The sequence below is a fragment of the Oryctolagus cuniculus genome, chromosome 15, assembly GCF_964237555.1.
Source record: "Oryctolagus cuniculus chromosome 15, mOryCun1.1, whole genome shotgun sequence".
NCBI lineage: Eukaryota > Metazoa > Chordata > Mammalia > Lagomorpha > Leporidae > Oryctolagus > Oryctolagus cuniculus.
This window is the reverse complement of record NC_091446.1, coordinates 87,109,517-87,135,042: the sequence shown is the minus strand read 5'-3', so window position 1 is coordinate 87,135,042 and position 25,526 is coordinate 87,109,517. Positions and strand designations below refer to the sequence as shown.

The window sequence follows — 25,526 nt, the reverse complement described above, 5'->3', positions numbered from 1 at the left end:
GTGATGTGAATATGTGAAAATACTCAATCCATGCACGATGATATGAAATATTCATGGACAAAAAATGTGTAATTTTTAGATATAGATGGATACACATATTAAGTGATTTTGTAGAGTTTAGTTAGACTAGTATAAATACACTAGTCATATGTTCTGTCAGATGCAGCCACAGGATATGCAAATGTTTGGAGTTACCAAGCTTACATCCTTAACCAGAAGATGTGGTGAATGAGAGTTTAAAGTCTTTTTTTCAGCCCGCGCCTCCCCTCAGGGACCGAGAAGCGCCACGGCACGAACGTAATAGCTCTTCAAGTCTGCAATAAAAAATGGCCTCCAATAAAACTACATTGCAAAAAATGGGAAAGAAACAGAATGGAAAGAGTAAAAAGGTCGAAGAGGCAGAGCCTGAAGAATTTGTGGTGGAGAAAGTATTGGACCGACGTGTAGTGAATGGGAAGGTGGAGTATTTCCTGAAGTGGAAGGGATTTACAGATGCTGACAATACTTGGGAACCTGAAGAAAATTTAGATTGTCCAGAGTTAATTGAAGCATTTCTTAATTCTCAAAAAGCTGGTAAAGAAAAAGATGGTACAAAAAGAAAATCTTTATCTGACAGTGAATCTGATGATAGCAAATCAAAGAAGAAGAGAGATGCTGCTGACAAACCAAGAGGCTTGCCAGAGGTCTTGATCCTGAACGAATAATTGGTGCCACAGACAGCAGTGGAGAATTGATGTTTCTCATGAAATGGAAAGATTCAGATGAGGCTGACTTGGTGCTGGCAAAAGAGGCAAATATGAAATGTCCTCAGATTGTGATTGCTTTTTATGAAGAGAGATTAACTTGGCATTCTTGTCCAGAAGATGAAGCTCAGTAATTGTTTGCATTGTTTTTTTTTATATATATTTATATATATATAAAATCTGGGTCTTGGTTTTCGATTTACTAGTGTGAAGAAATAACTACATTCTAATGAAAATCAAGTTTGATACATTGGTTTTGAAAGTAGTATTGGGGGAGTTGTTGTGAATTTTTTTATTTTTATTTTTTGCATCGATAGCACTGGTTACTTCTAACAGATAAAAGCTTTCTGTAGTTGCTTCCTTTATCAGAAAAGAACGTTTGCTTTTCTGAATATTGGGGAAAGTTGTCATAGTCAGTTCTTCAATCAGAACTTGATTTTAACTGATACTAAAGGACCATTCTGGGTTGTTGTATGTGTATACTTTTATAAATGGTTTTCTTTTTTTGTTTTTGTTTTTAAATTTTACCAAAAGAAAAACCATGGGAAGACCCATGTTTCTGAGGTTCCATCATTCTGAGCAACCTAAGAAATAAGTCCCTTCAAGTTAAACTGAAGATTTTCATGAAGCCATAACCTTTTAAATTAAATAGTTTGTAAGTCATTTGGACAAGTTAAATTAGATAATTTAAAAGAAGCCATATCAGAACCTGTATCTAAATCTATAGTCATAAATGCAATGGCTTATAAAAACTTTATTGGTACTAGTAGTCATCCCTCCCAAGATCAGAAAATAGACATCCTGGTGTGCTGTAATAAACTAAATAAGCAAGGTAAATGGACATTTGAATATTTGTTCTAGCGAGCCATTACTTTACAAACGCCAAAATCCCTATGCTGTATCTACTAAAAGGCCATGATTCATGGAATGACTAAGACTTGGCTCCTGAAAACCTGATCAGATTGTTAGACATTGGCATTTTAGGACCTGCTGGCATAAGTGGGTAAACAAGTGGTTGTAATCTAAATTATTGACCTGCATGTTTTGTCTTTGTCCCGTCTCATTCCTTACATGTAGGCTCAATCTTCGCGGTGTTTGGGTTACTGGTTCAGCAGATGCCAGGAAAAATAACTTTGTAGTAATCAGAATGTTATCCAACTGTATATTGTTTACTTTATTGTAAATACTGGTGAACAGTGGTCAATAAATAGTTTTATATTCCTTTAAAAAAAAATAAAGTCTTTTTTTCAATGTATGATTAAATGAATAACTACAGTGAATTGGAAAATATGAATAAGAGGTTGGTGTTATTGGAAGTGGATCCAATAAAGGGGGAATTCCCTTGCAGCACTACAAATGAGTCATATAGAACAATAGTGTGGATAAGCTAGAAGGTGATATTCCAGATAAAACTTGCATCTGATATGTACCCCTAAAGATGTACATGTTTAGGATTCTGAGCTTTGAAAAGAGGTACACATGAATGCAAATTCTTGCCATGTCATATTTTGCAAGGCAATTTTGTTATATTACTAAAACTTTGACCTACATTTCTCCTTACATGGAATTAAGACTTCAATCCATAAGTAGCAGGTGTATTTCAAAGATTAAATAAGAAAATATATACAAAACCCCATGGATATGGTCTTAAACAGCATTTGAAACACTTGTTCTCTTGCCATGGGACTCCAAATCCCATTAAGTTGACAGATACCAATGCCATCTTACTATTTAAATTGATCAGTTTAAGTTCATAATTGATCATAAATATAGGATTAAGTGTCAAAGGGATTTCATAAATAAGATCAGTGCCTGCTAATAATAATTGATAGAATTAAAGATGAGAAAACGATCCAAAATGGAAAGCGGGATACAAAGCAGACACATAGAATCACAAATGTCCTAAACAGCACTCTGGCCTCAGAATCAGCACTTAAGGCCTTCAGATCTGGCTAAAAATCCCATGAGAGTTTCTCAGGCATGGAAAGCCAAGACACTGTGGCAAAAAATGATCTACATGAAGGATATCTGTGAGTGAGATCCCAGTGGAAAGAACAGGCCATCAAAGAAGGAGATACCTTTCTCTGAAGGGAGGAGAGAACTTCCACTTTGATTATGGCCTTGTCTAAGTAAGGTAAGAGTTTGTTTACTCAAGAGACTTCCATAGCCTTGGCAGCTCATGACAAGAGCCTTGGGTGATTACTGACATCATAAATAAGATTGTCAATCGTTAAATCAACAACAGGAGTCACTGTGCACTTGCTCTCCATGTAGGACCTCTGTCCTTAATGTGTTATACTATGAGAATTAACTATAAAAGTAATCTTCAAACAGTACTTTATATTCTCCCTCTCTCCTTCTCTCCACTTCTCCCTCTCTCTCCCCTGTAAGTCTGAGTTTCAGATAAGTAAACAAGTAACTTTTTAAAAAAGAAACTAAGAACATATTCAAGAAAAAATGAATAAATATTTTAATAAGGACTCCAGAACAGACTATAAATGTGCTACTACTGCACTTTTGTCACTATGATGTGCTAAAAGAAAAATAATTAATGTATATTAGCATGTACTAATTTGGATGATTGATGACTGGTAATTAGAATTTAGTTTTAAATGAAAACATTCCCAGTGACAATATTCACCAGCCTAGTAGAAAAAAGTTGAAACAAAGCACTCTCGCTTAATCTCACAAAGTCATGTGAATAGAATGCATATCTGATTTATTCTAATCTGCCTTTCTAAAATTTACAAATTTTTTTCTGACAACAGTGAATTTGGCTCATCATAAAAGTTCTTTGAAGGCTCTTACTAAACTTGTTCCTCTTTGAAAAAGTAAATTTTACTTCATGATACTACAAGAGGTAAACTTTTGATTTACAGGACATTTGAAAACCAATTATGCTTAGTCCCTAATTTCTGATTTAATTTATAGAATAAAAATCACACAGATAAATTTCACTTTATCTAATTTTAAAAAATATTTACTTACTTATTTGACAGACAGTCAGGAGAGACAAAGAGGTCTTCCATTTGCTGCTTCACTCCCCAATGGCCACAATGGTCAGAGCTGGGTCAATCCAAAGCCAGGAGCCAGGAGTTTTTCTGGGTCTCTCACATGGGTTCAGGGGTCCAAGCACTTGGGCCACCTTCCACTACTTTCCCAGGTCATTAGCATAGACCTGGATTGGAAGTGGAGCAGCCAAGAAATGAACCGGCACCTGTATGGGATACAGTGCCACAGACAGAGGCTTAATGACTATGGCATAGCACGGGCCCCCAACTTTACCTAATTATATGGTAAACCCATGAGTTGCACCACAATGCAATTTTTCTTTCTTTCTCTCTCTCTCTCTCTCTTTCTCTCTCCCTTCCTTCCTTCCTTTTTTCTTCCTTCCTTCTTTCCTTCTTTCCTTCTTTCCTTCTTTCCTTCTTTCCTTCTTCCTTCCTTCCTTCCTTCCTTCCTTCCTTCCTTCCTTCCTTCCTTCCTTCCTTCCTTCCTTCCTTCCTTCCTCCCTTCCTTCCTTCCTTCCTTTTCTTCCTTTCTTTCTTTCCTTTTTTCTTTCTTTCCTTTTTCTTTTTCCTTCTTTTCTTTCTCTTTATTTTGTTTTCTTTTCTTCTTTTCTTTCTTTATTTTTTCATTCTTTCTTTTTTTTAATTTTTCTGTGTCATGAAGCTTGCCCATTGCACCCAAGGACATGGACCAGAGGCTTATGCTTACTGTGTGCAAGAACTCTCCTCTTGAGGGTCAAAGCATCTGACAAGGAAGCTCTCCTACATTAAGTCCTCAAGCACCTCTCTCAATAACAAGCAAGAGAAGGTGTGCTAACTGGAGAGCATCTTTGGTTTAATTAACTCTGGGAGGTCTGAGTGTTGCTGGGGGTCATCATTGGGCTATAATAATGGTCAGGAATCACCTGAATGTGACTATTCACCACTAGAGGGCTCTGTAGGGTCAATTACATTTTTTTTTTTTTACTATAATTTCTCTTTTTTTTTTTTAACTTTTATTTAGTAAATATAAATTTCCAAAGTACAGTTTATGGATTACAATGGCTTCCCCCCATAACTTCCCTCCCACTCACACCCCTCCCATCTCCCACTCCCTCTCCCATTCCATTCACATCAAGATTCACTTTCAATTCTCTTTATATACAGAAGATCAATTCAGTATATATTAAGGAAAGATTTCATCAGTTTACACCCACACAGAAACACAAAGTGTAAAATACTGTTTCAATACTAGTTATAGTATTACTTCACATTGGACAACACACTAAGGACAGATCCCACATGAGGAGTAAGTACACAGTGACTCCTGTTGTTGACTTCACAATTTGACACTCTTGTTTATGGCGTCAGTAATCACCCTAGGCTCTAGTCATGAGTTGCCAAAGCTATGGAAGCCTTTTGAGTTTCCCGACTTTGATCTTATTCAGACAGGGTCATAGCCAAAGTGGAAGTTCTCTCCTCCCTTCAGAGAAAGGTACCTCCTTCTTTGATGGCCCCATTCTTTCTACTGGAATCTCACTTGCAGAGATCTTTCATTTAGGTCTTCTTCTTTTTTTTTTTTCCAGAGTGTCCTGGCTTTCCATGCCTAAAATACTCTCGTGGGCTCTTCAGCCATATCCAAATGCCTTAAGGGCTGATTCTGAGGCCAGAGCACTGTTTAGTACACCTGCCATTCTATGAGTCTGCTGCAGGGACTCAACTCCTTTTACCCTCATCACTGTCTCTCAGAATGCACACCAACATGAAGCTGGAATCAGAAGCAGATCTGGGACTTTTCCCAGGCTCTCTGACATGGGATGCAGGCATCCCAAGCAGTGGTCCAACCACTATGTCAAATGGCCACTCCTTAATTTTTAATTTAGTTTTTATTTGAAAGTCAGAAAGACTAAGAAAGACAAGCAGCAGACATCACTCATCTGTTGGCTTACTACACAATGCCCACCACAATCAGGGCTGAATTAGATGAAAGACTGGAGCCAGGTGCTTCATCCAGGTCTTCCATATGGTTGACAGAAATGGTTGGGCCATTATCCACTGCTTTCTCAGACAAACTAGCAAGAATCTAGGTTGGAAGAGGAATTGTCTGCACTCCTGTATGAGAGGTCAATGTCAGAAGAGCAGCTTAACCTAGTGAATCACATGCTAGTTCCTGCATCAGTTCAAACCAGTGCACTCACCCTACCCTATATGTCTTCAAAGAATGCAAAGCTGGAAATTACCCTCCCTTTCCTTATTATAAAAACCTCAGTCCTGCTTCACCTCAGAAGAACCATGGTTCATTTTAAACTGAATCTGTCTCCCAATTTGCAATCCTATTCTGCATCTGAAAAACATCTCTCTGATTTTATTTTAATCTCATTAATGACCTTTTGTTTTACATAATCCAGGACTATCTGGTCTTGTCTCCTTGCCTACTGGCAGATTTGGCAAAATGTTTTATAATATGTATTTTCACTTCCCTTGGGTGAATACCTGAGGGATAAAATGTTAGGTAAGTGAATGCTACATTTTTTCCTAAAAACTCTTCCTTGAATTAGAATCCATATGTCTTAATACTTATAAAACAGATGTTCTTCAGAATCACATCCTATACAGCTTTCCCTCAGATGTCTCAAGCAGGGCCTGAGCTTGTGTGGTGACATCCATAATCGTATCCTTGAATGTGAGTAACTCCTAAAATATGGACATCCTTGCTCAGCCAAGGCCATCTGTACCAATGGCTAGGAGAGAAGGTTATAACTGTATCAAGCAGGTGGCTCTATGGATAGAAAATTTAAACCATGGTTGGAATTACCCTCAAATATTTCCCTATGCTGGCCTTCCACATGTCTTTCCCACACAATCACTGGAATATGTACACAATCTGAAGAGTCAGTGATATCAATATATGAGAGTGTCACAGCTATGCTGTGAAATAACCTGTAGATGTCTGAGTAAAGTGGGAAATTATACATGATTATAAATTTTTGAACTTAAGAATACAAAACTATTTCCTTATCAGTTTCAAATGCATCTCCTAACTCATTATGAGGCAGCTAAACATGACTTAATTCTGACATATCAACTATGACCATGAGTTAACTGTTCTCTGATATGAACATTAGGTTCCTCCACAAAATGACTGAACATTGGAAGAGGCAAAGAGCTAAAGTATATGATGTTCCTTATGTAGCAAATAGTAAATGGGATTTATGTTTGTTTGTGTTAAGGTGGAGAGGATGAAACAGTGACCAGCACTATTCAGATTGAGCAATCTAAATACAAAACCTGGGATTCAGCAGGTGCAGCTCTTTCATCTCTATCTCACCATTGTGTTCACTGTCACAAATAAGAAGCAGTTCTGGACAGGCTTGGATTCCTGAATTGCTGTACTATGATGGTCTTAGCCTGATTTCTTCTGTGGTGAGGACTTCCTTCACTGTTCTCTGGGGTTTCCAATCATCAGTTATTATTTTCCTTGTATCTGTTACTCTTATTATTTATTTTTTTGAGAGTCAGAGTTTTAGACAGAGAGAAGAGACAGAGAGAGAGTTCTTCCATCATCTGGTCCATTACTCAAATGGCCACAATGGCCAGAGCTGGGCCAATCCCAAGCCAGGAGCCAGGATCTCCTCTGGGTCTCCTGTGTGAGAGCATCCAGGACACCAACCAGTGCCCATATCAGATGCTAACACCACAGGAGAAGGATTAACTTTCTATGCCATAGTGCTAGTTCCATTTCCTTGCCTCTTAATCCAGTCTATCTGCTAAATAGGAAATAGAATATTTCCAATTTAATGTCATCTCAAAAGTCATTCCAAAAATTGTCATGTAACATTATTTTTTATTGTTACATGCCTTCTAAATCTACAGCCAGGGGCCCAGCATTGTGCCATAGTGGGTAAAGAAACTGTCTGTGACACCAGCATCCCTTATGGGTGCTGGTTCAAGACCTAGCTGCTCCAATTCCAATCCATCTCCCTGCTAATATGCCTGGAAATACAGTGGAGGATGGCCCATGTGCTTGGGGCTCTGTACGTATGTGAGGGATCTGAAAGAAACTCCTGACTCCTGGTTCCAGCCAGAACATTGTGGCCATTTGAGGAGTGAAACGGTGGATTGAAGATCTTTTGCTCGCTCTCTCTCTCCCTCTTGCTTTCTCTGTGTAACTCTTTCAAATAAATAAATAAATCTTAAAAAAATCTTAAATCCACAGCTGAAAGTAAATAAAACTACTCTTCATATATTACATGTATTTTAAAAAATATGGATAAGAGGAGCAGGCAGGTCTGGTAGTTAGATGCCTGAATCCTACATTACAATGCATAAGTTTGATATCTTCATTTAGAACCATACTCCAGTTTCCTGTTACTGCAGACCCTGGAAAGCAATGGTGATGGTTCAACTAACTGGGTTCCTGCCACCCATTTGGGAAACCTATATAGAGTACTTGACCCCACCTTAAGTATTGGCACAGTCTTGACCATTGCAGATATTTGGGGTGTGAACCAGTGACAGGGAGCTTTAAGCCTAATAGTTGACTTTATTCTACAACAAATCTTTTACAACTACCTTGATACATGGAAATCTTTTCAAAACCAGACCATCCCTGAAATCTTTAGTTTGCATGCTCACACGCTGATGCTTAGATGTTCCAATATCTAATTTGGTCACAGTAGTCTGGATAACCAAGGTCACATGTTGGGGTGTGCAAGTGAAAGCAAAAACAGGACATGGGGTCTCTTCCTCCAAAAAGTGTGCACAGACCAACCAAATGTGTTTTCTTTACTGATAAGGATTATAACAGCCTATTGTAGAGCATGTGCACGTGTTCATAGAACTAAGGTTTCTCTGAAACATGTTTAGCAAGACATATTAAACATTGTGAGAGTCCTGAATCCACACTGGTCTGAGCCATCTCCCCCACTCTTTCCTGGCATCAGGAAAGCAAAAACACAGAGGTGCTGTGCTTATGGAGAGCTTCATCATTCCCACAAATCAGGCCTGAGAGACTTTCTGTGCCTCACTGTTCCCACAACTGTTCCCCTATTATAAAACAGGCGGACATCCTGTGCCTCCTGGTGTCAGGTATCTTCTCCAGCTGCTCAGCCCACATCCCACACCCCTTTGTTTGGCTGCTCCAACCTATCTCCCACCTATCTCCCACCTCCCTTGGGACAAGTTCCCTAGAAAACCCCAGCCCTACACCTGAGCCCAGAGTGCCTCTCTCTCTGAGGATACTCCTGGCAGTTCTTCACCCTAATAAAACTTTCTTTGCTCAGCATGGTCTTGGTTGTAGTTCTTAGTCATGGTTGCAGACCCTAACAAGCATGTCTGAGAAAGCAGCTGCATGTTCTTGTGAAGCCTAAGTTCTCACAAGGGCTCAATGCTCTTCTTGTTAGTAGGTCATAAGCTATCCTTAATCAGCACCTGAGGTCACACTCTGTGTACTAGGAAGAAAATGTCTTCACTAAGAGTGCTCTGGCAGAAATCTTATTCCCCACATCATACTTTGTCATCTTTACAAACCTCTCTGGGAACAACCAGGTTGACCAGAGCTGAGTCCACTGTGTGTGTGAATGAACGTGACTTTTTACTTCATATCTAAATGCTGTTCCTCTATTTTGGATTGCATATATGTTTGTGTGCTTATGCTTTGATTCATAGTAATTCCTCATGTTATGGAATTGATTTGCATTGAATGCAAACTGCAAATAAAATAAATGAAATGTTGAAAGAGAAAAAAAGAATTTATCCAAATGTTCCAATATATCCCATAAATTTTTTAAGTATAAAATGGTGAACACAAATGCATAACTCCATCTTGCTCTTCTATCCAACCCTTTCATTTATCCCTCACTCAATGCTGCTCAACCTCTCCTAGTACCTCTAACACTGATTGAGCTCATTGCAGAAGTTTCTGTCTCCCCACTGCACTGTGAACTTCTGCCTTCACTCAGCTCTATCTCCTTTGCTCACCACTCACTTAAATTCAATTCAGTCACTCCAATGGTTAATAACAGAATTATTTCCTTAGCAATTCCATGATATAGTAGAGAAAAATCACAGTCTTTCATGTTTTTTCTCTGTAGGAAAATTCTTCATGAAGAAAGGTTAACGTAAATGTTGGAAAAATATTTCATCATCCTCTGGCCTGCTATACTTAGACAAGGGTCCTACAAAAATAAAGCTAGAAATGTATTTATTGGATGCATTTTGAAATCTCAGGCCAAGATGAGAGGCTGCCCATTTTCTTACAAACAAGGATGAATTCACAGGACTCAACTGCAGTTGCATTATCATAAACTCAGAAGACTGATGTATCTTCCTGTATTCTCACCCAAATAGAGTGTGATAACTAAGGAGACCAAACTGGAGAGAGAAAGGAGACACCATTGCAATCTCCCCAACATTCCTAGATAATACCAGTCATGACTCCACTCACTTGGGAATAGCCTGCCACCCTACTTCAAGCACCTGAAGAGTGACATATGACCAACAGAGGGAGCCCTTTTCTTATCCAGCATCACATAGAAGAGGGCTTGACTACTGTATCTCACAAGGGCAATTGTCATTCTAAGATAAGTGACATATACATGTGTCTACACACACACCAGATCTCTAAGATTCTTTTCATCTAAAAATTCCATTTCTACTGAATAGCATACCCTTCCTACCATCCATAACCACTCTTCTACTTTCTGTTTCTAGTATTCTATTTTATTTATTTTAAAGATTTATTTTATTTATTTGAAAGACAGAGTTACAGAGAGCAGTAGAGCCAGAGAGACAGGTCTTTCATCCACTGATTCACTACCCAAGATACTGAGATAACCAGAGCTGAGCGAATCTGAAGCCAGGAACCAGGAGTCTCTTCTTGGCTACAGTGAATTATGCTGTGGTGAATAATATTTATACTTTGCTTATATTGAACTTTCAATACTTTTAGACATATACTCAGAAATGAGAGTATCAGAACATATAAAAATTCTACTTTAATTTAGAGACACTGTATTTCTGTGGTGGTTGTGCCATTTTATGTTACCACCAACAGTGCACATGTGGCTGAAAATCTTTGTATCTTCACCAACACAATTGGGTGTTCCATTTTTTTTTTTAAAGAACAGGAGCAGGGAGTGGAGGCAAGATGGCGGAATAGGAAGGGAGCACACTGATAGTCCGGGGAGAGAGAGTTTAATAAAAGTGGAGATACTGCAGGTTCAAGGAAGAGTAGGGGAGGAAACAGCAGAAGAAACTCTTCCGGAACGCGTGATTCACAGCGGACCTGCGTAGAGAGCGTGGGAGCCCACAGTTCGGGACACCAGCGGCAGACTCAACACACCAGCGCTGGAACGCGAGGTGAGCCGAACCTCAATAGCCCAAGACACTGGCAGGCAAGCAGAGAGAGGAGACTAGAGGGAACGACCCCCCGGGGGGGGGAAGTTCACCAGGCTAACTGGAAGAGAGAGAGAGAGAGAGAGAGAGAGAGAGAGAGAGAGAGAAGGTGACTGGTACGGACACGGGTTTCTCTCTCTCCGCTCACCTCTCAAGGGCGAGCAAGACAAAGAGCAGGCGCCATCTTGGACATACGTCATAAGCAGAGCAACCTCAGGTCTGCACCGGCCCTGAGCCTAGCAGAAAAACCTGACTCTGGGCGGGGTGAATTAACAGGAGATTAGGACCTAGTAAATTTGTGGTGCTACTGAACTGAGACTGTGAAAAAAGAGACGGTGGGGGAGAGAACTCACGGAATTCATGTGAGCACTCTCCAGAGACGCTACAATACTGTAACTTTGGCAACCCAGTGGGAGACTGAAGGAGAATTTGAGCCCACTCTGAGGGCAGAACAGATTCCCTGTGTGGTCCTTGGGAAAGAGCTTCCGATCTCTGGCTCCTGTGGGTATATCATTTGCCTGCTAACTACCTCCAACTTCGTTCAGCTGTGCAGAATTACTTCCCTTTTGAATCAAAAAAAAGAGAGAGATAGAGAGAGAGATTTACCACACCTAACCTGGGAGTGTCACCTTTGGCACACCAAACAGAGCTCTCAGGCCACACCCATCTCAAGCCCTAAGGCTCCATCAAAAACAGATAGTCCACTTAATCTAGAGTCATAGTATAACAAGAAAAAGCACCACAGTGAAGAAACCAAATATCTCCAATATGCCAAATAACAAACGCAAAAACCGAGGTAATAAAAACAAGGAAGTCACCATGACGCCCCCAAATGAAAAAGACACCCCAATTCAAGATTATGAGGATGATGACATAGAAGAAATGCAAGAAGCAGATCTCAAAAAATTGATAAGAACATTAAGAAGTTCTCAAAAACAAATTCTTGAACTACAGAAATCCTTAATGGACAAGATAGAAAATCTCTCTCATGAAAACGAAATATTAAGGAGGAACCAAAATGAAACGAAACAACTAGTACAACAGGAAACTGGGATAGTGACTGAAGTGAAGAATTCAATAGATCAAATGAAAAACACAATAGAGAGCCTTACAAACAGAATGGGTGAAGCAGAAGAGAGAATATCAGACTTAGAAGACAGAGAACAGGAAAGGATACAGTCAGACCAAAGAAAAGAAGAGGAAATTAGAAATCTAAAACATATTGTCGGGAATCTTCAGGATACTATTAAAAAACCCAACATTCGGGTTCTAGGAGTTCCTGAAGGCATGGAGAGGGAGAAAGGATTAGAAGGCCTTTTTAGTGAGATATTAGCAGAGAACTTTCCAGGTTTGGAGAAGGACAGAGACATCCTAGTACAGGAAGCTCACAGAACCCCTAATAAACACGACCAAAAGAGATCCTCACCACGACACATTGTAATTAAACTCTCCACAGTGAAACATAAAGAAAAGATCCTAAAATGTGCAAGAGAGAAACGTCAGATTACTCTCAGAGGATCTCCAATCAGACTCACAGCTGACTTCTCATCAGAAACTCTACAAGCTAGGAGGGAATGGCGAGATATAGCCCAGGTACTAAGAGAGAACAACTGCCAGCCCAGAATATTATATCCTGCAAAGCTATCATTTGTGAATGAAGGTGAAATAAAGACTTTTCATAGCAAACAGAAATTGAAAGAATTTGTCGCCACTCGTCCAGCCCCGCAAAAGATGCTTAAAGATGTGTTACACACAGAAACAAAGAAACACGGTCATCAATATGAAAGAAGGTAAAGGAAGGAAAGCTCACAGCAAAAGATCACAGGGAATTCAAAGCATATATTAGAACTTATCTTTGGCAAATGGCAGGGCAAAGTTACCACTTATCATTAGTCACATTGAACGTGAATGGCCTGAACTGTCCAGTTAAAAGACACCGATTGGCTGATTGGGTTAAGGAACAAAACCCATCTATTTGCTGCTTACAAGAAACACATCTTTCCAACAAAGATCCATACAGACTGAAAGTGAAAGGCTGGAAAAAGATATACCATGCCAACAGAAATGAAAAAAGAGTGGGCATAGCCATCTTAATATCGGACAACATAAACTTTACCACAAAAACTGTTAAGAGAGACAAAGAGGGGCACTACATAATGATTAAGGGATCAATTCAACAAGAAGATATAACAATTATCAATGTATATGCACCTAACTACAGGGCACCGGTTTATCTAAAAGATTTGTTAAGGGACTTAAAGGGAGACTTAGACCCCAGGAGTGTCAATTTGTAAAGTCAACAACAGGAGTCACTGTGCACTTACTCCTCATGTAGGATCTCTGTCCTTAATATGCTGTGCATTGAGATTTAATGCTATAACGAGTACTCAAAGAATATATTTCACTTTGTGTTTCTATGGGGGTGCAAACTGTTGAATTCTTTACTTAATGCATACTAAACTGATCTTCTGTAAAAAAAAAAATAGAAATTATCAATTCCTAACTTGACTCTCACTGGGATTAAACATGACAATAGGTCTGATCTGATTTCATCATCATTTAAAAAGATCATCTATTATTTTTCACTTTATGTTTCTGTGTGGGAGCAAACTGTTGAAATCCTTACTTAATGTATACTAAGCTGATCTTCTGTATATTAAGATAATCGAAAATGAATCTTGATGTGAATGGAAGGGGAGAGGGAGTGGGAAAGGGGAGGGTTGTGGGTGGGAGGGACGGTATGGGGGGGAAGCCATTGTAATCCATAAATCGTACTTTGGAAATTTATATTCATTAAATAAAAGTTAAAAAAAAAGAACGGGAGCAGGATATCTTATTGGCCATTTTCAGGCCATGGTTATGAATATCTCTTTGCATCTGCACTCAAAGGGATTTAGCATTGGGCTTCATTGTCAGTGTGGTGCAATTGCCTCTCACCCAGGGAGAAGTATATGATTCTGTTAAGTACAGTTTCAACTTCATGCAATGCTTCTTTTTTAAAGATTTATTTATTTATTTGAAAGTCAGTGTTACACAGAGAAAGGAGAACCAATTGGCTGCAACAGCTGGAGCTGAGTCGATCCGGAGCCAGGACCTTCTTCCAGGTCTCCCATACGAGTGCAGGGGCCCAAGAAAACAAGCATTCTACATGACATCCATAGTGACCAATAGAAATCTGTGAAAATCAGGGCCAGCACTATGGTGCAAATATTTGGCCTCAACCTGCAATGCCAGCATCTTGTATGAGCATTTATTTGAGTCCTTACTGCTCCTCTTCCAATCTAACACCCTATAAATACATGTTGGAAAGCATTGGAATTATCACCCAAGTACCCAGGCCCCTACACCCACATGGGATACCTGAATGGAAGTCTGGGCTCCTGGATTTGTTCTGGCTCAGCCTCAGCTATTATGGCCATTTGGAGAGTAGACTAGTAGATGGAAGATCTCTCTCTCTCTCTCTCTCTCTCTCCTTCAACTATCTATCTTTCTCCTTCCTGTCACTCAGACTTCATTTTTTTAAAGATTTGTTTGTTTCTTTTGAAAGCCAGAGTTACATAGAGTGAGGAAGAGACAGAGACAGAGGGAGAAATCTTCCATCTGCTTCTTCACTCCCTCCAGATGGCTACAATAGCTGGTGCTGGTTCAGGCTAAAGCCATGAGTCAGAAGATTTTTCCAGTTTCCATGTGAGTGGCTGGAGTTCAAACACTTGTGCCATCCTATGGTGCTTTTCCCAGGCCATTAGTAGGGAGCTGGACTGGAAATGGAACAGACAGAGCATAAACATATAGGTTGCCAGCATCACAGGTGGTGACTTTACCCATTACCCCTACACTGCCATGCAGTGTGTCTTGAAATTTGGTATTGTGATGCCTCCAGCTCTGTTTTTGTTGTACAAGATTGCTTTAGCTATTTGAGGTCTCCTTTGCCTCCATATGAATTTCAACATCATTTTTTCCAGATCTGAGGACAGGTATTTTGATTGGCATCACATTGAATGTATAAATTGCTTTTGGGAGAATGGACATTTTGAAGATATTGATTCTTCTAATCCATGAAGATGGAAGATTTTTTCATTTTTTGGTATCCTCTTCTATTTCTTTCAAGTTTTGTAATTCTCATTGTAGAGATCTTTGACATCCTTGGTTAAGTTTATTTCAAGGTATTTGATTGTTTTGTAGCTATTGTGAATGGGATTGATCTTAGAAGTTCTTTCTCAGCCATGACATTGTCTGTGTATACAAAGGCTGTTGATTTTGCTGCACTGATTTTATATCCTGCTACTTTGCCAAACTCCTCTATGAGTTCCAATAGCCTCTTAGTGGAGTTTTTTGGATCCCCTAAATAATAATATTTTCTGTAAAGAGGGATAGTTTGACTTCTTCCTTCTCAATTTGTATCCCTGTAATTTCTTTTTCTTGCCGAATGGCTCTGACAAAAACTTCCAGTACTATATTTAATAGCAATACTCACCATATAGTGGGCATTTCTGTCTGGTACCAGATCTCAGTGGAAATGCTTCCATCTTTTTCCCATTCAAGATGATGCTTGCTGTGGGTTTTTCATAAATTGCCTTGATTGTCTTGAGGAATGCTCCTTCTATACCCAATTAAGCAACAAAATTTTCAATATATATGGTTGAGTCTACAACTTACAGAGGTAATCCAAAACAAACTATAAACTGATAAGAGAAATAACTGATATTAGTGAGTACAAGATCAACATATATCAACTGGCTTACCATGTACCAGCAGGAAAAAATAGAAAGCCATTTTAAAGGACAAAATACAGACTAGAAAACTTCTATAGAGTATCATTAAATATTTTTCAAATCATTAAAAAAACAAAATGACCTAAAACAAAATTAAATCAAAAACATGAAGAAAATGAAAAGCTCAGAATTTATTTGATTGCATAAATTTTGCATAAATTTCATCTCTTGTAATGGAGTTTATTGGAAGCTCCAGGTCATAAGATCCCAGCAGAATCATAGACATTGGAGAGTAGGAGAGATTCCCTAATCTCATGTGGTTGAGTCATCAGGAAGGTGACAGCAGCCCTTGCTCTTAGGAGAGCTAGGCCCCAGGAGGGTGAGCACCTCCAGACCTGAGCCCAAGACTCAACCTTCACTACTCCCATCAGCACAGCCTGGATGAATGGCACCCCTTCTCCCCACCCCTCATAGAAATCTAGTAGGTATGACTCTGATTGGTTGCATCTTCTCTGACATGATGCCTGCTCACTGGCTCAGCAAACTGTCCAGACACACTGGATCAACAATGAAGAGCAACATGAAGTCTTTCTTCATGCTGCTAAATACAGCTTGTCCAGTCTGCTGCTTAAGGGGGTTCCACAAGGCTCAGTCTTTGTCATTCTGTGAAGTTCCCTCATGGCAAAAGCCCACAAAAGGATGCCTGGACAGCTCAGAATCTGGAGTATGGCGAGTATGTGGGGTTAGTTGCCTCCTGCTTGCAGGATGGCAGCTGGCATGGAACACTGAATATCTTCTCATTCCTGAATGTGGTGACTTTGGCTCAGCCCTAAAGCTCTGTATTTTTCCAAATTATGTGGTTAGGATGCACAGGTTCTCAGGAAGAATCCAGACTTCATGCATGGAATTTGGGGGAGAAGCTGTGATGATCCCCTGTATGTTCTTTCTCCTCCTGGAAAATGTAATTCCCCTCAGTTAGGAAACAGATCACTAAATCCACAACCCAGTCCTCTTGGCACAACTCTTCCTAAGGGTGTGAGGCTCTCATATTGTGGTTGCTGGATATGAGCTGACCCTGGGGCAGGGATTTCAGAGACAGCCCAAGCAGCTGCCAAGAATCCTTTCTTGGGGACTCTCCCTTTTCTCCCTACCTTGGCATCAGCTCCCTCTGAATATCTGTTGATACAAAGAAATGGTATTGCAGGGGAGTTGAGAGGCTCCAAGACGGCTTAGATCAAACGTGATACCCACTGAAAATCCTCTTTCTCTGACATTTGGGTTTCATGCCATTTGGACTTGGTTTAGGTCATTTGTTCCAGTACCAACTGGTGTAGATAATATTTTTTAAAAGATTTTTATTTATTTATTTGAGAGGTAGAGTTACAGACAGAGAGAGAGGGAGAGACAGAGGGAAAAGTCTTCCATCCTCTGGTTCACTTCCCAAATGGCTGCAACAGCCAGAGATAGGCTGATCTGAAGCCAGGAGCCACAGAATCTCCTGGAGCAATTGACAACAGAGAACAAGAATCATAAAAATAATGCAACACAAAGTATTTCTGCCAACTGAATTTGAAATGAAGATGTGATTTTCTTTTCACGTGTGTATGTTCAACTCCTTTACTAGGATGACTAAGTTATTTTCCAAACTAAATGTTTAAGTAAAGCTTTTATCCCTGCCATTCCCAGTTGAGAACAAAATATGGTTAATTAAGATTATTAAGAGGAAGAAGTAATTCTGGTATGTAGATAATTTTAAAAAGTAGTTAAATATTTTAAATATTTGTTACAGAAGTGACTTTATTCTGTCTCATGATTTTTGTTACATATGTGTATATGTATATGTTGTATATTATGTCTTAATGGGAAGAAAATTCCTTTAAGATCTCTGTTTTTTTTTTTTTTTTTGACAGGCAGAGTGGACAGTGAGAGAGAGAGACAGAGAGAAAGGTCTTCCTTTGCCGTTGGTTCACCCTCCAATGGCTGCCGCGGCCAGCGCACCGCGCTGATCCGAAGCCAGGAGCCAGGTGCTTCTCCTGGTCTCCCATGGGGTGCAGGGCCCAAGTACTTGGGCCATCCTCCACTGCACTCACTAGCCACAGCAGAGAGCTGGCCTGGAAGAGGGGCAACCGGGACAGAATCCGGCACCCCGACCGGGACTAGAACCCGGTGTGCCGGTGCCGCAAGGCGGAGGATTAGCCTAGTGAGCCACGGCGCCGGCCAAGAGCTCTGTTTTAACTGACACAGGTAAATGAGTGCTCACATAAATTAAAACTATTAAATTAATCCAAATATCTTTTGATTCTGTAGAGTCAAAAGCAAAGTGGAGTAAGTGTGGCGAACAGCTAACTGCAGATCTCTTGCTTCTGTACATATTACCTTTGCTTGCTAAAAGCTAAGAGTATATCTTGTGAAACTATATGGGACCAAATTCCAGGAACTGAGAAAAGGCACAACCCAAGTGTTCTGCCTAAGTTGACAGAAATGCACCATGCACTATAAGCTTACTTCTGTATCTTGGATTTGTTATCATTCCTGGATTTGTTATTGTTAACTGTTATCTTACAACAATATTCTGGGTTTTTATTGTTCACTGCCATATACATATACATACCAGGGGTTTGAAATTGTAAGCCCTAGTGGACAGTATACTATAAAAAGCTGTGTAACTCACTGCACTCTGGAAAGGAGTGTCAGTCCTGACCCATTGCCCTGTCTCTCATTTTCAATAAAATTTGTGTGTGACTGTCACTGGCTTTTGTAACATTCTATGTTAGCTGATGAGTGGATGCAGCAATTCATGTGACCTAAGTATCAGCTAGGTTGTTTTAACCTTGGTGATAGATAAAAGTTAAAACTCATTTCAGAGTCATTGACATATTTTGTGCCTGTGTTTGCTGGTCAAGCAAAAGTTAAACATATTTTTTTTTGGATACTCAACATCATAAAAGTTCAATTTTGACCTAAGAATAAATGATGCATGTTAGTGGAATAATGTTATGTTCATTAATTCCTGTTTGAAAATTTTAATTAGTTCACTTTGTAAGAAATTTGTGTTTATAAATAGTTGTTTAGATTTTTATGGATTATACATGTTTTTAGAGACTAACCAGAACTGACAAATGGCATAAAATCACCATAATGAACATTTGAAGAACATATTAGTTAACAAGGAGGCTAAGTTATATCTATTTTATGTAATATTGTAGAAGATACTGTAGTGTTTTATGTTAACCTCATCTAGAACTTCCCACCAGTTGCTTATAGGCATTTACAGACAATAATGGCCTAGACCCAAGCCCTTAAATAGCAGAGTCATGATCAGTTAGCAAAGAAAGTGGGTCTGTTGGTGACCAAGACATTGGTTGCTGTAGAGGCACAAAGATGAGCGCATAAGGGCACAATGGCATGTGAATTTGATAATGTTGATGCCAACATTAAATTAAACTATATAAGGCCAAAAGGATATATAAAAAGTGTGATTACACATGAATATCCAATATGCAAAAGGAATCTGCCATGACTACAACCTCTACAGAGCGCTACTTGATGAACTTGGGAAGGTGATGTTTTCATATTCTCATATCAGAATGTTACTATCTTAACTTTTATATCCCCTTCTCTTTGCCTATTTTTTTTACAAAAACATGACTGATTTGCTTTCCATCCTGTTTCCAGGTTCTATTTGCTTTTCTGGTCCAGATGGACTTTGTTCTAGTATTTGCTCTTGTTGGGAAGGAAATGATTGACAATCAAGAGTCAGTCTACGGGGCTGGTACTGTGGTGTAGTGGGATAAAGCCCCAGCCTGAAGTGCAAGCATCCCATATGGGTGCCAGTTCTAGTCCCAGCTGCTCCACTACCAATCCAGCTCTCTGTGATGGCCTGGGAGAGCAGTGGAAGATGGCACAAGTCCTTGGGCCCCTGCACTCACTTGAGAGACCCAGAAGAAGCTCCTGGCTCCTGACTCCTGACTTTGGATGGACTCAGTTCCAGCCATTGCAGTCATTTAGAAATTGAACTAGTGGATGGAAGACCTCTCTCTCTGTCTCTACCTCTCTCTGTAACTCTTTCAACTAAATAAAAATAAATCTAAAAAAATTAAAAAGTCAGTCTTTAGCTATATATTTGAGTAACAAATATTTTCAAAGAATGATTTTTTTTTAAAGATTTATTTGTTTGAGAGTTAGAGTTACAGATAGTGAGAAGGAGATACAGAGAGGAAGGTTTTCCTTCCATTGGTTCACCCCCAAAATGGCCACCACAGCTGGCGCTGCGCCAATCTGAAGCCAGGAGCCAGGTGCTTCTTCCTGGTCTCCCACGCAAGTGCAGGGGCCCAAGCACTTGGGCCATCCCCCACTGCCTTCCCAGGCCACAACAGAGGTCTGGATTGCAAGAGGAACAGCCAGGACATGAGCTGGCGCCATATGGGATGCCGGCACTGCAAGAGGCAGCTTTACCAGTTACGCCAGAGCGCCAGTCCCTTGAAGAATGATTCTTTAGACCAAATAATACTTGTAGTCTATTCCTAAAATGACCTTAAATTTTTTCTGTAGTCAAGAGCCAATGTGTCAGAATCAGGCCAGAAATATCTTGGTGGGAATTGAACTTTTGTAGAATGCTGACTGATGAGGGGCATGAAGCCCCAAAGGAAGAATACACAACAATCCAACAAGAGACGACAAATCAAGTTTGTGTCTTAAACACCATAAACAATCTAATTATAGGCATAGTATAGTTGAGTTTGCATAAATATATTAAGAAAAACTGATTCCTCACATTTTATTCTGAGAGTTAGAAAATATTTTAAATTAGAAAACCTGACTCAAGTTTTATTTTTATACTATAGTACCTAGTTATTTAATTTTAAGATCTCATTTTCTGGCTGGTGCTGTGGAATAGTGGGTTAAGCCTCTGACTGTGGCACCAGCATCCTGTACCAGGATGTACCAGGAGTACCAGCTGCTCCAGTTCTGATCCAGCTCCCTGCTAATGCATCTGGGTAAGCAACTGAATATAGTCCAGGTCCTTGGGCCCCTGCACCTGTGTGGGAGACCCAAAAGAAGCTGACTTTGGATCAGCTCTGCACTGGTTGTTGGGGCCATTTGAGAAGTGAACCAGTAGATAGAAGACCTCTCTCTACTTCTGCCTTTCTGAAACTCTGCTTTCAAATGAATAAATAAAACTTTTTAAAAAATCTAAGTTTCTATAAATGATTTAATTATTTGAGTGGCAGAGGGAGGGAGGGAGATGGGAGTGGGGTGGAATTTCCATCCGCTGGATCACTTCCCAAATAGCCAAAATGGCCAGGCCTAGGCTAGGCTGAAGACAGCTTCTTGAGCTTCTTCTCTGTCTCCCGCATGGGTGCAAGAGCCCAAGCACTTAGACCATCCCCCACTGTTTTCCAAGGTGCATTAGCAGAGAGTTGTATTGGAAGTAGTGCACCTGGAACTCAAATTGGCACCCATGTGGGGTGCAAGCACCACAGATGGTGGTTTTACCTGTATGCCACCATGCTTGCCCCAAGATCTATTAAGAAAGGATTATTTTATGTACTTGCTGAAATGCTTGGATCTGGAAGTAAGGCATTTTGTGTTTATTTTAGATTAATCAGTATTTAAATTGTATTTTATTATGAGAGCATATTTTTAAATGAAAATAATTACATTGTTGTGTAAACCAAAAATTCTCATTATGTGGTTTTTGAATTTAGGGTGAGTTTATTTTTTTCTATTTATTTATTTTTTATTTAGTAAATATAAATTTCCAAAGTACAGTTTATGGATTACAATGGCTCCCCCCCCAATAATTTCCCTCCCACTCGCACCCCTCCCACCTCTCGCTCCCTCTCCCATTCCATTCACATCAAGATTCATTTTCAATTATCTTTATATACAGAAGATCGATTCAGTATATATTAAGGAAAGATTTAATCAGTTTGCACCCACACAGAAACACAAAGTGTAAAATACTGTTTCAGTACTAGTTATAGCATTACTTCACATTGGACAACACACTAAGGACAGATCCCACATGAGGAGTAAGTACACAGTGACTCCTGTTGTTGACTTAACAAATTAACACTCTTGTTTATGGCGTCAGTAATCTCCCTAGGCTCTAGTCATGAGTTGCCAAGGCTGTGGAAGCCTCTTGAGTTCGCCAACTCAGATCTTATTTAGACAAGGTCATAGTCAAAGTGGAAGTTCTCTCCTCCCTTCAGAGAAAGGTACCTCCTTCTTTGATGGCCCCGTTCTTTCCACTGGGATCTCACTTACAGAGATCTTTCATTTAGTTCTTTTTTTTTCCCAGGGTGTCTTGGCTTTCCATGCCTAAAATACTCTCATGTGCTCTTCAGCCATATCCTAATGCCTTAAGGGCTGATTCTGAGGCCAGAGTGCTATTTCGGACATCTGCCATTCTATGAGTCTGCTGTGTATCCCACTTCCCATGTTGGATCGTTCTCTCCCTTTTTGATTCTCTCAGTTAGTATTAGCAGATACTAGTCTTGTTTGTGTGATCTCTTTGACTCTTAGACCTATCATTGTGATCAATTGTGAACTGAAATTGATCACTTGGACTAGTGAGATGGCATTGGTACATGCCACCTTGATGGGATTATATTGGGATCCCCTGGCACGATTCTAACTCCACTATTTGGGGCAAGTCCAATTGAGCACGTCCCAAATTGTACATCTCCTCCTAAAATACCCTCATGGGTTCTTCAGCCAGATCCAAATGCCTTAAGGGCTGATTCTGAGGCCAGAGTGATATTTAGGACATCTGCCATTCTATGTGTATCCTGCTTCCCATGTTGGATCGTTCTCTCCCTTTTTGATTCTCTCAGTTAGTATTAGTAGACACTAGTCTGGTTTGTGTGATCTCTTTGACTCTTAGACCTATCAGTGTGATCAATTGTGAACAGAAATTGATGACTGGGACTAGTGAGATGGCATTGGTACATGCCACCTTGATGGGATTGAATTGGAATCCCCTGGTATGTTTCTAACTCTACCGTTTGAGGTAAGTCAGCTTGAGCATGTCCCTAATTGCATATCTCTTCCCTCTCTTATTCCCACTCTTATATTTAACATGGATCACTTTTAGTTAAAATTTAAACACCTAAGAATAATTGTGTGTTAATTACAGAGTTCAACCAATAGTACTAGAACAAAACAAAGAGAAAATACTAAAATGGATAAAGTATTACATTGTACATCAACAGTCAGGACAAGAGCTGATCAAGTCACTGTTTCTCTAGGGTGAGTTTAGTAGGAAGGAAAGATAAATGTTATTGCTTTTGTTTATAAAAAATAGTCCACCAGAGTATTATAAACTCTAGAAATCACAGTAAATTTCTAACCTTGTGAGAAAACATTTAAGTAGAGAAACAATGATGTTTTAAGTAAAAGACACAGAAACGTACATGTTGACCAGTTTGAGTCTCTATGAACTTGTACTTTTGGCTTGTGTGATCTATAGTAGCAGTTTTATTAATCTGTCAGCTTTTCTTAATCAGAATTTTTTGATAATTTAGCTGGTTCATTTTGTCAGGTGCATATATATGTATATATATAAGTATATATATGTATATGTGTGTATATATATATATATACATATATATTTGTTGATTCTTTTTGGATTGTAATTGCAGGTGGCAAAAAAGTCACCATGGTTAAAATTTGAGTTACAGTTTACTGGCCAAGAAGGTGACAGCTATATTTATTGACACATTATTTTGATAAGAACAGAAGTATTTTTCAAACTCTTTTCTGCAAAAGAGGATTCATAGCCAGATTATGCTGGCCCAAAAAACATAAAAGAGTTTTTTTGGGCCAGCATAATCTGGCTATGAATTCTCTTTTGCAGAATTCTGAGAGGTGATGGGTAAAATGATCAAAAGGAAGAATACACAATAAACTAACAATAGTATAAGTCAAGTTGTATCTTGAACACAACAAGCAATGTAATTGTAGACATATTATTGCTGTCTGTATAAGTACAGTAAGAAAAGTTTGTTTATTAAAGATTAAGCTCAGATTTAGAAATTTCTTGGGATGGCACCATGGCTCACTTGGTTAATCCTCCGCCTGCAGCACTGGGATCCCATATGGGTGCCGGGTTCTAGTCCCAGTTGCTCCTCTTCCAGTCCAGCTCTCTGCTGTGGCCCAGGAGGGCAGTGGAGGATGGCCCAAGTGCTTGGACCCCTGTACCCACATGGGAGACCAGGAGGAAGCACATGGCTCCTGGCTTCAGATTGGCATATCTCTGGCTGTAGCAGCCATTTAGGGGGTGAACCAATGGAAGGAAGACACCTCTCTCTCTCTCTCTCTCTCTGTCTAACTCTATCTGTCAAGTAAATAAAAAAAATTTCTTAATTTTCCAATGTTATGTATTTAAATATATATATTGTATTTGGTATTTTTAAAAGCACACTATTGTTTTCAAAACTAATTTTTGAGGCCTTGGGACTTGTGAAGGCAGGGTCAACCCCAAGGATTTTTTCAGACCCTGGGAGTTTTATCATCAAGATAACAGTCATGAGAGGTAACATCACAACAGGACCAGCAGACATTATTGAGCATAATATCACTGGGTACTTATATCAATAATATACCTATGTGAAGATTAACTTTAAATTTAACACGAGTTTACAATTTGGCAATACTCCATATATATAATCTAAGGTGTGTAATAAGCAATCATCTCTACTGAATGACAGCTAGACTGTTTGAGGAGCTCTAGGCTCTCACTTGGAAAGCATTGTCAAAGGAATTAATTTGAAACAGCTATTTTTAAAATACATATCAATAATCTTACCTTGAAGCTAAGGTACATTAGTAGGAAGCTAATATATTGTATCACAGTACAAGCCACTCTCCGAGGCTTTTAAGATAAGCATTTTTGGTTTCTGGTTATAACAGAGTCAGAACCAAGGAGGAGATAAAATCTTACAAGAACTGCCTAGAAATTTGAGGAAAGGGGGCTGGAGTTGTGGAGCCACAGGTTAAGCCACCTGATATGCTCCTATCCAAGATTAGAGTGCTGATTGCAGTCCTGGCTGCTCTGCTTCCTACCTTCCTGCTCTGTGCTTGAGAAGGCAGCAAAGGATTGCCTGAATACCTGGGTCTCTGCAACCCACATGAGAGGCCCTGATGATGTAAGTAGCTCCTACCTTCAGCCAGGCCCACATCTGGTTGTCAAGGCCATTTGACAGATAGAAGATCTGTCTCTGTCATTATGCTTTTCCAGTAAATAAATTCCTCTTAAAAATCAAAAAGAAGGTTTTGGTTAGAGCTATGGCATAGTGGGGAAAGCCATCCCCTGCAACGCCAGCATACCATATGGGTAGGTTTGAGTCCTGGCTGCTCCAGTTGAGATCCAGCTTCCTGCTATGTGCCTGGGAAAGCAGCACAAGATGGCCCAAGTATTTGAGACCCTACACCCATGTTAGAGACCCAGAAGCTCCTGTCTCCTGGCTTTGTATCTACCTAGCCGCAGCTTTTGTAGCAATATGAACCAGCAGATGGAAGATCTTTCTGTCTCTCCTTCTCTCTCTTAACTGCCTTTCAAGTAAATCTATCAATCTTATTTTAAAGTTGAGGGGAGAGTTATCAATGAAATGGAAACTAAGAAAGAAGAATATGAGTTCACAAAAAGTTGAAAATATATTAATAAATATTTTAAAATTAAAAAT

General features: G+C 39.6%; 1 pseudogene; it reads left to right on the top strand.

Moving 5' to 3' along the window:
- The first annotated feature begins 261 nt into the window (after nucleotides 1-261).
- Nucleotides 262-1,981, top strand: LOC100355223 (chromobox protein homolog 3 pseudogene; annotated as a pseudogene).
- The last annotated feature ends 23,545 nt before the right edge of the window (nucleotides 1,982-25,526 follow it).